Genomic DNA, 12406 nt, shown 5'->3' with positions numbered 1-12406 from the left:
TTTGAAGCTAAGTCGCAATTCCGTGGCCTACATACTAAACTTAGAAGATAAAAACAAAGGATTGATCCTATCGCGCTGATATTGATGTGATACCAACACCAACACTGGTTGCCTGATACCACACAGGTCATAAAACACAATAAATTTCCAATTATCCTGATTTAGTGTCTTCGTGTTTTGCAGAAATTGCAACAATTCTTTCCATTTTATAAGCATATATTGAAAAGCTTGCACTGGAGGAAATACTAGAACACCTAAAGTTTTCCTGGAATCGATTGGAGCTTTATTAACCCATTATTTACCATCATATGCTTGACTTCAACCCTTACCATCATCCACTTCCAGCTCACTGCATTACAAATAATTGAGAAAGCATCTCTGTAGCCTTGGGTGGCATTGTTGTAGCTGTACAATTTATTAGCTAATCAGCAAGACAGTGCCAGATTCTGCTGCTCATGAATATCAGGGTGGAATGAAAACCAGAACATGGGCTTTCATTAGAGAGTTTTGACTCTTTCAGTCGTTCTACATCTTCAGAACACACATAGAGTTCAAATGGGAACTCCCAAGCACTTCCAGCTGGCAACACTTTGGGATAATGATGCTGGATTCCACACAAATGAAGGGTCTAAATACCACCAGAGAGGCACCTGAACCACCTCCTTAATGCACAGACATGCATACATGTATGACTTCCAAGTCATAGCTTCTCTCTGTGGGTTAATCACACATGCACTACATACCAAGTGGGAAAGCCAATTTCCCACCGTCAGTCCTGACAGTCACTGCTGTCAAATGTAAGCAGCTACCGCCCAAGAAATCCCACATCAGGTCAACAGCATCCCCCCACAGAGCACACATCCTTTGAGTCTTCAGCAGCGCAGATTGGGTTACAGCTGATTCCAAGCTGCGACCTCAAGGTATCCTCATTTAAAAACTCTCCGTGGTTGAGTCATCAGTGTGAGCTCGGAAGAGGCCACCTTCGGCGGCGTAACGTCAAAATGATGGATGGGACAATAATACTGATAGAAGAGCTATTGATAGCTCTCTATCCTTAATGTTGACATGTTGATATTCACACCCCAAGCACTGTGTCACATGGGCAAAGAGAGGGCCTGCACTCGTGCACACACAGTGGACAAGGACATGATGGTATTATACCCATTAATATCACTTCCGTTCCCACTTAGGTCTTCGGGTCTTGAAGTGACAGCTGAGCCCTGGGCAAGTGAATGTGTGAGATGTATACCACAATGCCGCCGTCTTGACTTCAGTTGAGCTGGCAGAGGGAAAGTAAACATGCGGGGTTCCCCAAGAGACTGCTGTTGTAATTGGGGGTGTGCTAAAATGGGCTCGAGTTGTTTATTTTTTTTATTTTTGACCCTAATTGCTCCACATTATTGTTTAACAACAGTTGAGATTGCTGGAAGTCTAGATAAGGGGCATAATCTGTTTAAGGTTCTGCTCCATTCACCTCCACGTGAGCTAATTATGCTTAATAATTTAAGTATTTAAAGGTTATATAGACAAATGTGAGCCAACACTTCCTGAGAGACTGAAAACTCAACCAAGCAACAACCTTTTGGGATAAAAAATGAAGTTAAAAGGCTTGATGCTAGCTTCAGGAGTAGCATGTTTTTATTTAACTCGCCTATTTAAACTGTATTAAGGCTTTGAGTGAAACTTGGGTGCTATGTTATCTTGTTCAGCACTACGTTTTGGCTAAGTTATTTCAGAGTGAAAACAGGACATCAACATCCTTGCAACTTGGAAAAATTGGTGGTTTTACTGTGTTTGCATTGAATATTCTCATATTTGGCAACCATTTACAAATAGATGCGATAGTTTTGATTGCAGTTGTCTAAGTTGATGCATCTTTTAGCAATAAGGGACTCATCTCAACTGGTTTTCAGCTGTTTGCATTGTGTATTCTGGTTATATTCCTACATTGCTATTTCATTTTGCATTTAAATTGACATCCTGTAGCATTTATGTCACTATTTATATAACTGAATCAAGTGTACAAGGTTATTGAGTATGTAGATGGCAACAGATTTGCAGTTTTTGCTTATTTATCGCAGATTCACTCCATTAACACAAACAGATTGCATCTAATTTGAAACTTGAGCTTATTCAATCAAGACTGACTGTGCGTTATCCTCATTTTATTTCCATCTTGATGCATGAAAGTCCATTTGCAGACAGCAACTGACTGCGAGTGGTTGCAGACCTGGATTCTACGGTGGCCCTGAGAGGTCAAATGCACTGCCTAATAGCACACATGTATCTATAGTATTATATGACTGATGCGATTAAAGCACATGTTATTTTATGTCTGTTCCTGCTCACAGTTCAGATGAATCCTCAGCTTCTTTTAAGTGCACCTGAGTGCAATCCTTCACATGCTTTGGTTTCTGTTACATCACATCATTGTCTCCCCAAAAGACGTTTTTGTGTTTCATTTTTTTCCATTTCCATTGTGTTTCATTCAACTTTTGCTGTGTTTCGTGTGCTTTTGTGGCATTTTTTCTATTTGCTGGTGTTTTCTTAAGTTGCTGTGCGTTAAACCTCTCAGAATCCCGTCTTAGAAACAACCATTTGAAAGGCAACTCGATCCGAAGTTCAAGTACACACGGTTGAGCTAATTTTAGTCGTGCTGCACTCTCCAACCAATTTGTGTCTGTAGCCTTAAAGATACTGACACAGTTTAAACACAGTCTAAACATTTACATCCTGTTTTTGCTCAGAAAATTAGCATCCCATTTATTGTCACAGTACAATACACATCCCAGTTATTAACCACTCTGGATAGAAAGAACTAATGTTAGCTGATAGCATCCTTCTTGTCCAAATATGGTCATTTCTTTTAACATTCTTGTTTAAAAAACAAACAAACAAACAAACAAAAACAATTGTAGAAACCAAAATGCCAAACTGAGGGTTTCAAAATATCAGCAAAAAATTGAGTGGGTGACATCAAAGTGCCTTTGTGCATCTTTAAAATACAGTCTGTGGGTTCTACAGATATTAAAATGTCAGCGACAGCTCATAAGTTCTGCATGTTAAAAAGTTTCTTACGCCCACATTTTCTTCTATAGGCCAGCAGGGGTGAACTCCTCAGGTCCTTAGTAAACAGTTTCCTATGTCCTATATTTAAATTTAAAGTATTAATAAATGCAACGTTATGTTCATTTTTATAAATTGTCATCTTCTTGTGTATCCAGCAGAATGATAAAGCTTTGTGGGGCCTAACTTGTGATTGATAACTTATAGTATGAGCAAAGAGTTCCCCTCTGTGCTCATGACGTCTGCTTTTAAAAACTAACAGTGAGAACGCTCACCTCAAGGATTAAAAAATAAGACTTTGCAAATCAGTCAGTGCTAACAGAGTGACTTTATCTGTGATTAAGTGCCAACAGAAGATTTCATTACATTCTGGTGAGTTTCCTTGTGTAGCTATAGTGAAAAAAAGATGGGAAAAGCAGTAAATGAAAAACAAATAATCCAAACAATCAAATAATATGGCAAAGTGATCTGTTTAATTCAACAACTTATCTGAACCTATAACACAGCAAAAAGAAATCCCGACATGAAATGATAGTATTTTTTCTTTGTGTATTTTACTTTATTTCAGCTGTGAGCTACAGACTTAAAAAAATGTGTCATCACGCTGAAATCTGTTTGATTAGTCAAAAACGTTAATAATGATGATCGGTACTGTGTTAGTTCATATATAACGCTGCTTACTTGGGTACCTGAACGAAACAGCCCTAATCTTAACAGTAACACTTGTTTTCATGCTAAGGCATACATGTCTCCACGGTGGCCACGCCAGCTGATCCAGTTATATCGTGGAAATGCTCTCTTGCTTACTGCCATACAAACAACCACGAATCTTTTTTTGTCTCAGAAAATCTGAGGCTGATAAAACGTCAACAAAGGTGCACCTGGTGGAAATCCACTCAACTCACCAGCTTAATTAGTGACATGACTGGGTATCATTTTCACGTTATCTTGCTCTGAGGCAATGCAGAGCCGCCACTAGAACCCCGTGATAAGGAAAATGTTCAGTACTATAGCGCCACCTAAGTGTGAGTTGCATTTATGTACTTTGGGGCAGATTTTTTTTTTTTTAAGGCACAGGTTATTAGTCTGACTGAGTATTACACGGTATTCGCCACAAGAGGGAGGCCCGTCTCCACTGAAAGCCAATTGGGGGTTTCCCCTCTGGATAAGGTAAGCATCTCTCCTTGCGCCCGACAGCAGGGGTGCCAAAAAATGAAGCGAGGAAACAGTCGGAGGCTGACATTTTCTCCAGGGTGTCCGCCACAGGGAACCTAGTGCCGAGAGCCCCCGGGCTTGGAACAGACAGACGGGGTTGTTTTGCAGACACAATCAGCAGACTGATCCAAGTGCAACAACTAAAGGACCGAGGAGAGCTCCCCGCTTGAATCCCATCTGACAGCAAGTGAGTGTGTTGCCTGTTGTTAGTCTTGCTTTCTTTCATTCTGTCTTTAACGCAGTCCAGCCTCTCCCACTTGTAACTGCAGAGATAATCTACCTAGATTACTGGCTGGATGGTGGAGCTCCTTTATTTCACAGGAATGCGTCAAAATTGTCCCCTCTCTCAAATAAAACGCGTGAACATGGACTGCACTGCCCCCGTGTAAACAGAAACGCTGGCAGCAAAATGCCCCTACTTGTTTTTTTTCCTCCTTTTAACAAACCAAAGAGTTTGAGTATTTTGTGTTTCGGACAGTTTGTTGGATCAATTGACGAAGGCCTGCTGTGTTTGTGTCAGCTTCTCTCCATTTGCTGCCCTACTTTCTCAAACGTTTAGCACTAAACTCAAGTATTTTAATTCAAAACACTGGAGAATATTTGAAGCGCCTGTATCGATGTTCAATCTGCAAATCTGAGAGATTTTAATAAGACTGGGATAGAAATGCATCCGAAATATTAAGATTTACTACAAGATCCCATTTAGAAGCTTAACTCTTGGAGAGTTATTTGGAAAGAGTGGAGACAAACCACCTGAGATTAAGAACTAAATTGCTCTTATATAAATAAAGTATTAATCGCTGAACAAAAGGAGTCAGATAAACCTTTGTGTTTTAAGTTTTCTGGAAGCAAATCGAAAAATCCCAATATTCTGTCTCCACTGCACGGCTCCCCTGTATGCTTGCCCTTGCTCGTCACTTTCATCAGACTTCATTAATTTTAGCCCACTTTCTGAGCCGTTTTCCCCTTTGTGTTTAAATCCATTAACTGATTTGAGTAATTTCCTTTTCCCCCCTCTCCGTGTCTCATTGTGTTCACTGATACTGTTAATTAGTATTGGCTGCAGGTGTGCTCCGTGGGCGTAGCGCACGCGCACGGGGTTGGGGGTTAATGCCTATTAATTTTAATTATCCGCGGCTTTGAATTCGTGTTTGAACGGTCTTTGTTTGAGATGAATTACTGGATGAAGGCAGGGCGGTTCCGGGCCCGGGCCAGGCCAAGCTGGGCCATGCTGTTCCCCCCAGAGGATGGTACAGTAAATCGCCTACAGGAGGAATGTTGATCAGCTTACAGCGGGCCAGGAGGTTCTCGGGATTTGATCGACCGCGATACTAATGACCGGCCTACCCACCGGTAGGCAGGCTGCACCTGCAATAACACGTAGAGCAACACGCGAGCTGTCGCCTATAAATTACCTGGAATTATGAAGTGAACTGCGGCCCGTCCTCGCGGTTCTGCCGGGCTGGTTTTACACGTGTGACAAGTTATCCTCTGTGCTTACATTAAATGAACTCTGCCCAAAAGTCCCGACACGGCCTATTTTTTTTGGCCGTTTTGTGATAAACGTCAGCGGCTCTAATTGCCGTTACCTACGTCTGCGATACCTGCTTTAATTCTCAAATCCCCGAAAATCCATTTGCTCCCCCAGTGCGCCTTTGGGCACGCGCTCCCCAGACGGGCTGTATAAAATTGCCAGCACTCATCACGACAGACCGCATGCTCTTTAAAGTCACATGAAGGCAGTTAATGAGTTAATGCGATGCTGTCATAGCCGAGGGCGCAGGTCCACATTTTCTCTGCCAGAACGAGCCTCTTTTTACACAAGCGCACAACAGGCAGTCCTGGTGTGTTTGATTCCATGTTACTATTATTAATAAAGGGGGGGAAAGTCGGTGCCTCGACGCAAATAAATCCCGCGTGTGCTGGACTATTATTGGGATTAATAAATCACAACATTCTGCATCTGCCTCTTGTTTGTTTGGCCCCCGCTAACCCCTGACTCTGTTTCAACAGGTTCAGCGTTGTGCGCTCATTACGACCTCCATATGGCTGCCTGTGAACACAGCCCGGCACGTAGCGTTCAGAGCAGGCAGCAGAGTAACTGCCGGTCCGTAAAGTGGCGGAGATGTATTTGTTGTAAAAGTGAGACCGTGGAATGAAATCAAATGATATAAGTAGTGTTTTTCTTCGCGCATATTTATTTCTTTTATTAATTGGGCGCCTCTTCAAATTACAGGAAAAATGAAACTTAAGTTATCCAAATACTGTGCGCTATTGGATATGCAGATCTCTCTCACACACACACACACCCTCACTCTCTCTCACCCTCACTCTCTCTCTCGGGTGCGCTCTTTCTCTCTTGGTTTTGGGGGAAATCTGGGTTTGATTTTAACGGGGAGTAGCCTAACCCGGGCTCTCTTTACATATGGATGTACTGGACGCTCTTCAGTCGCTCTGAGCTTCGGACGGGGATGAGTTCGGTGGTTCATCTCTCCTCCCGCCGCTATCTTCTCACTTGTGCTTAACTATTTTTTAAAAGGAGACGAACGTGAGAAAGTACGCCTCACTTTTTTCCCCTCGTTTGGAGAGGACGGTTTTTGACGGAGCACGAAGCTTGATGCTAAGGTGGATCTCTCGCTTGTAGGACGTCTTTTAAAAGTACTAAGTCAGCGGCTCTACCGTCTTGTGACACTGGGGTAAGTTTATAATTTGCGGCTCACCGTGCCTGTTTGTTCCACACACCCGGCGTGTGCGCGTCTCTGCGGAGAGCAGATCTCAATTTTACGCACCGCTTATTTTCCCAGTAAGTGACTCACGGCGCTCGCTGTGACGGGCTGTCCAAACCTGCTATTTGTTTTAAACGCAGGCAATGACTGTTATTACCGCATTACAGACTGAGGTCGTGTAAGTTTCGGGTTGCTGAATCACCGGGACGCGCTGGATCAGAGCGGCGGACATCACGAACAGGTGTCAGCCTCCACGGTTTACACCTGGCCCACGTGTCGCCGCAAAGGAAAAACAACAATGTCAGCCCGTGCCGAGGTGCAAGAGGTGAGCTATATGAAAGCCAGCTTGCATGCAACAGCTTCCAGGTTCGGGCACTGGCGCGTAATCGGTGCATTGGCCGCTTCTAATATTACCCCCTTTTCCGTTCGACGCCACCACGTGCAACTTGTGGTTTAAAAAAAAAAAAAGGGACATTTATGCATTAAAAATGTTTAAATTAAGACACAGTAGCTCGTTTGGAGAAATAACTTGTCTTTATTATTAAAGGTCAGGAAAATCTGTCTAAATCAGGGTTGGCAAACATAAGTCCCAGGGGCAAGAATCGGCCGCCCAAGACTCCAATCCGGCCCACTTGATGGAAAATGTGTAGGAGGACATGAATATATGACTTTTAACCGTCCTTTTACAAGTTTTGAAGCCCTTTTTTTTTTTTTTTTTTTTTTTTTTTTTTTTTTTACTGATCCAGACCTTCCCCATTACCATTCATACTACCCCAAAGTAAATAAATAATAGATTTCTATCATTTTAAACATTACTGCTACACAGAATTTAAGCCCAAAGAGTTGTGCTGACAGATTTCATACATTTACTGCAGCAGCATTTCTTTATCATTTAGAAATGCTGTTGAAATTTGACTTTCTTTTTTTTTATATTAAAATCTCTCTGGGTTTAAATGTGTAGTTAAGCTTCTGCACACTGACAGAAAGGGGAGTTTCACTGGTACGGCCCACATAAGATCAAAGTAACGTGTATGTGGTCCGTGATGTAAAATTAATTTGATACCTGTGCTCTAAACTCTAAATAGCAAATGATGATAATACATTTTTGCACTTAAGTCCACTTCCTGTCAGGGTGTGATGGGGAAACAATAGCCTTTACAATACTGATGAGGTTCACCCTCCCCGAGCTCATCCACTTCTCTGCTCTCAAGCAGGTACAAGCCTGGAAGCGAAAGCGAGAATCCCATACCGATGGCTTATCTTAACTGCTTCAATAGACTTAAAGTATCCCCCTATTGCGCTCTGAAACAGTGTCAGCCACTTGACCTACTTCTCACTCTCGCCGCAAACGCCTGGAATCGGTGCACGATGAGGGCCTCTGAAACCTTGCCGCTCGCCAAGGTCAGAAAGAATGTGAAATGTCAAGTCGAAGCCAGAGGAAAGCAGGGGGAGTTTAATGCATCTGAAGCGAAGGGCTGTTCATCTGGAGTGCAGCCACTGCTTCCCTGTTTTTGCAAATTAATCATCATTATTTAATTGCATCACACCCTGCTTCCATCAGTGACAGAGCGAGGGAGGTAGAGCCAGGAGCAGCTGAAGGCACATGATGTGGAGGCTAATCCAGAGCAACATAGTGCAGATTTTTATTAACTCCTTAAAGTGCGGCTGGATGGGGATGGTTAAAGCTGCAGTAACATAAGCAGACTGTTTTCTTCTGCCTTGAAGAGCAGGATTCCTCTGGATCTTGGCTCCGTCCACCTGAGCGAGTAAAGTCAACACTTCCACTATATTTTTCCTTCTGTGGCTTCAGCAGTTTGACGAGAGCGGGAAAGTAATGCTATATCTGTTTCTCCTAGTCGCATACACTGCTCTGTTTTTACTGTGTGTAACTTCATCCCCCTTGAGTCGAGCATTCGAATAAACTGTGCAGGCTGATTAATTAATAAGGTCTACTCAACCACGAGCCTGTGGGAGAGGCTATCATTGAACTCACGATGCAGCTGTTTGTCAGGAGCTACCATATCAGATTCTGGTAGCTACAGGGATAAAACACAAGATCCAAGAATTAGAGTTTGATTTCAATCCATGAAGAATTGATATATTCTGTTTCCAACCTTGCATTTATATGCAGCCCATGAGCTGAATGTGGTGTGACAGAGTACCCACATTACATGCACTCACTCAGGCAGCATCTGTCTCCACTTCAGAGGTGAGAATGAAGTTGAAATACTATCTTGACTGCTGACTGAATTGCCTGTGTGATATCTCTCTGAGTGACAAATTAGGTGTTTGTACTTGCTTACCTTCTCTGTTAAAATACCCATCATTCATCAGCGTGATACCCAAGATGGCTCTCGCTGTGGGAAGAGGACCCAGAGGCAGAGATTCACATTTTATCCCACCACTTCCTGCACCAGCAAACGCTAGGCCTGCGTTTGCTAGCTGCAGATTTCATCCAGATGCAGAGGTGTGTGTGTGTGTGTGTGTGTGTGTGTGTGTGTGTGTGTGTGTGTGTGTGTGTGTGTGTGTGTGTGTGGTCCACATGCGTATATCTGGCCCCACTTATTTCCTATCAGTATACTTATCTGACTTGGATACACACAGACACATCCATAGTGATGGAAAAGTGTTAGTGCCTTTACACTATGACCTCTGACCTGTGGGCAACTCCCCTACAGAAATCCCCCTGGGGTGTAGTAACATCGCCCTCAAGGGAGAATGAATAAAGATGGAGAGGAAAGAACAGGAAGAGGTGAAGCAGGCTTGTCTGAGTCACAAGCTTTGGCATCCGATAAAGTGTCTTGTAAATACAACTTGTTTGTCAAGGAGTGTGTTTAATGAACGCAACCTTCGGAGTATTTCAAGGACTTAATAAAACGATTTGCACCCCCTTTGGAGTTCAAAGTAGGTCCGTGCTTTTGGCTGTGGTGGGGTAGAGGTTGCTCTTATGCAATGGAAAAAAAAAAAAAGAGGAAAAGAGACCGTTTTTCCTGTTAGGGGGGCTTTTGGGAAAACCGCGGCTCTGCCTACCGCAGCCAACCTTCAAAGGGTTTTAAAGGAGCGTTCACCTCTCTTCTCCTTAAATCCTTCCATGCCTCTGAACAAGTTACTTCCTCTCATACCCAGAAACGGCTCACCTGCCTCTCAAGCTGCGGTCTGGGTTGTGCTTATGTCCATGGGAAATGTTCCGTAGGGCAGCCCTCCAGTCCAACCGCTTCCTGAAAACACCACACTTTGGGAAGTTCAGCATTTCTCACATGTCTGTATTATCGCTGTAATCCTGCTACTTGATAGCTTTCATCCAGTGTTAAAGGAATTTGTTAGTCTGCCCGCCATCGTGGTCCGAGGATATCATCCATCTTTTTCGCTCTCTCTCTCTCTCTCAAGCTCATCTTGACAGCACATGTAGGGGAAATATTTCTTGTATTTGAAAACAGATCACAGCGTGACATAGGTGGCTATAAATTTTTGGACGCCGGTCCTTGTACTCCAAACTTTTACCCTGTCAGCTAAAAATCCAGAAGAAAAGTTTTTCCTCGTGGGAGCTTCATGGAGATTTTTTTTTTTTTTCAAGAAAATAGTTCCACATCCTGTAACGCAACATACTTATGTTCAGAATGATCCATGATCCATTTGGCTGTGACTCAAATAGATTCAGAGTTTGTAACTGCTAACTCACATACTTTATTTTGCAGTGTGATTTAAGGTTGAGCTTTCTGTAGGATTTAGTCTTAAAATCAGTTATTTTACCACAGATGTTTGGTTTGTGTCACTGACTAAATGTTTTTAAAAAAAAGGTCAAAACTAAAAAAGAAATTATTTAAATGCATCATATTTTATTATATTTTTTTAACTGTAGAGCTCATACTCGTCTTCACCCTACTTACTGTGTTTTCTTCTCGCTTTTTATGAGTGCAGTCACATTTAAAAGTGAAGCAGAAAACACATGAGTCGGATGTGTGGAGGCTCTAAGTTGGAAAAACAACTAAAACCAAAGGTCTTGTGTTTTCATTTGATGTGTATTTTTGCCTGTTTCTGTTCTCACAGTTTAACCCTCTTTAATCCCGTGTAAATTCATGAGTAATGCCTAAAACTTTCTGTCTGCTCATGTCCTCTCCACTCCCTTACGCTTCTCGTTTTCTCACCGAGAGCAGGCTCACCTCACTGAACCCTCTTTTTAACAGACAAAAATATACAACAAGGTGTCCTATCAGCAGTTTTCGTGACTTTTTGCACTAAATACAAGGATCAGCAGCTCAGTACAGCTTCCCGTCCAGAGTCTGTGAGAGCCATCTTAACTTCTCTGTCTGTCGTCTCTCCTCCTGTTTGGTTCTGGATCAGGTTCTGTTGATTTAAAGAACTGCTGTCAGACTCGGGGCCGGCGGTGTGGGCTGGGCCAGAGAAGCTGCTGCATTCCTCTGCTGGGCGTTCAGGGTTTCTCCCTGTGGTGTCTCTTTCTGTCAGATAGAAAGGTAGAGAATTTTTTTTTTTCACTTGGATGTTTTATGATCTTCTGTGGATCTGCCTGCTGCATCTCAAGCCACACAGACACTTTGAAACGGCTTTGTGTTATCCCAGAAACAGCCAGTACTATCTCATGGACTTTGCTTTAGCTACAGGAGTTTGATATAGCAGTAAGGTGATGGTGAGTAGTTTTGAAGGTTGGAATTGGAGGATTTGTCACATTATATACACACACACACACACACACACACACACACACACACACACACACACACACACACACACACACACACACACACACCCTCTGAGGAGACATAAGCAGGCTTTAAAAATTTGTTAGTGATCCCCGTGCTAATGACGCCCTCAGCTGTGAGAGGTTACACCCCTCTTTCCTCAGCCCTCCCCCTGCCTCTTCAGTGCCTAATGAATGCTAGTGAGGTACTCAGACTTTCCTTCACCCTCACGTACTTACACACAAACACACACACACACCAATGGTAGGATCTTCATGACCGTGGAGATGGACATCATTAAGTGGGATTCAGGCTGATAATATCGGACCCCTGTTACCTGAAACCTGTCAGTCATGTTGATTGGTCTGGACAAGTTTGCTTATCTTTCAGGTGTGTGTGTGTGTGTGTGTGTGTGTGTGTGCACAAAGTGGACAGGGATGTGATTCATGATTAATCAGAACTGTCATTTATGGCCGGTTCCATTTTCTCAAATATATAAATTTATGTTATTCTCTCATAAATGGCATCAATTAATAATTTATAGGTGTGGCACAAAAGCTAAAATAAACCTTGTGAAACGTGACTACTTCCTGATATCTGAAATAGAACACTAGTAGTTGATAAATGGATAAGATTGAGGGGATGGAGTAGATGTAGGGGATTCCTGTTGCTTTCCTGTTCAGCGGTGTAATATTCATACAG

Source organism: Diplotaxodon limnothrissa, linkage group LG8, assembly GCF_057381915.1.
Source record: "Diplotaxodon limnothrissa isolate DT_005_m linkage group LG8, D_limnothrissa_male_GT1.1, whole genome shotgun sequence".
NCBI classification, from domain to species: Eukaryota; Metazoa; Chordata; class Actinopteri; order Cichliformes; family Cichlidae; genus Diplotaxodon; species Diplotaxodon limnothrissa.
This window is presented reverse-complemented; position numbering follows the sequence as displayed.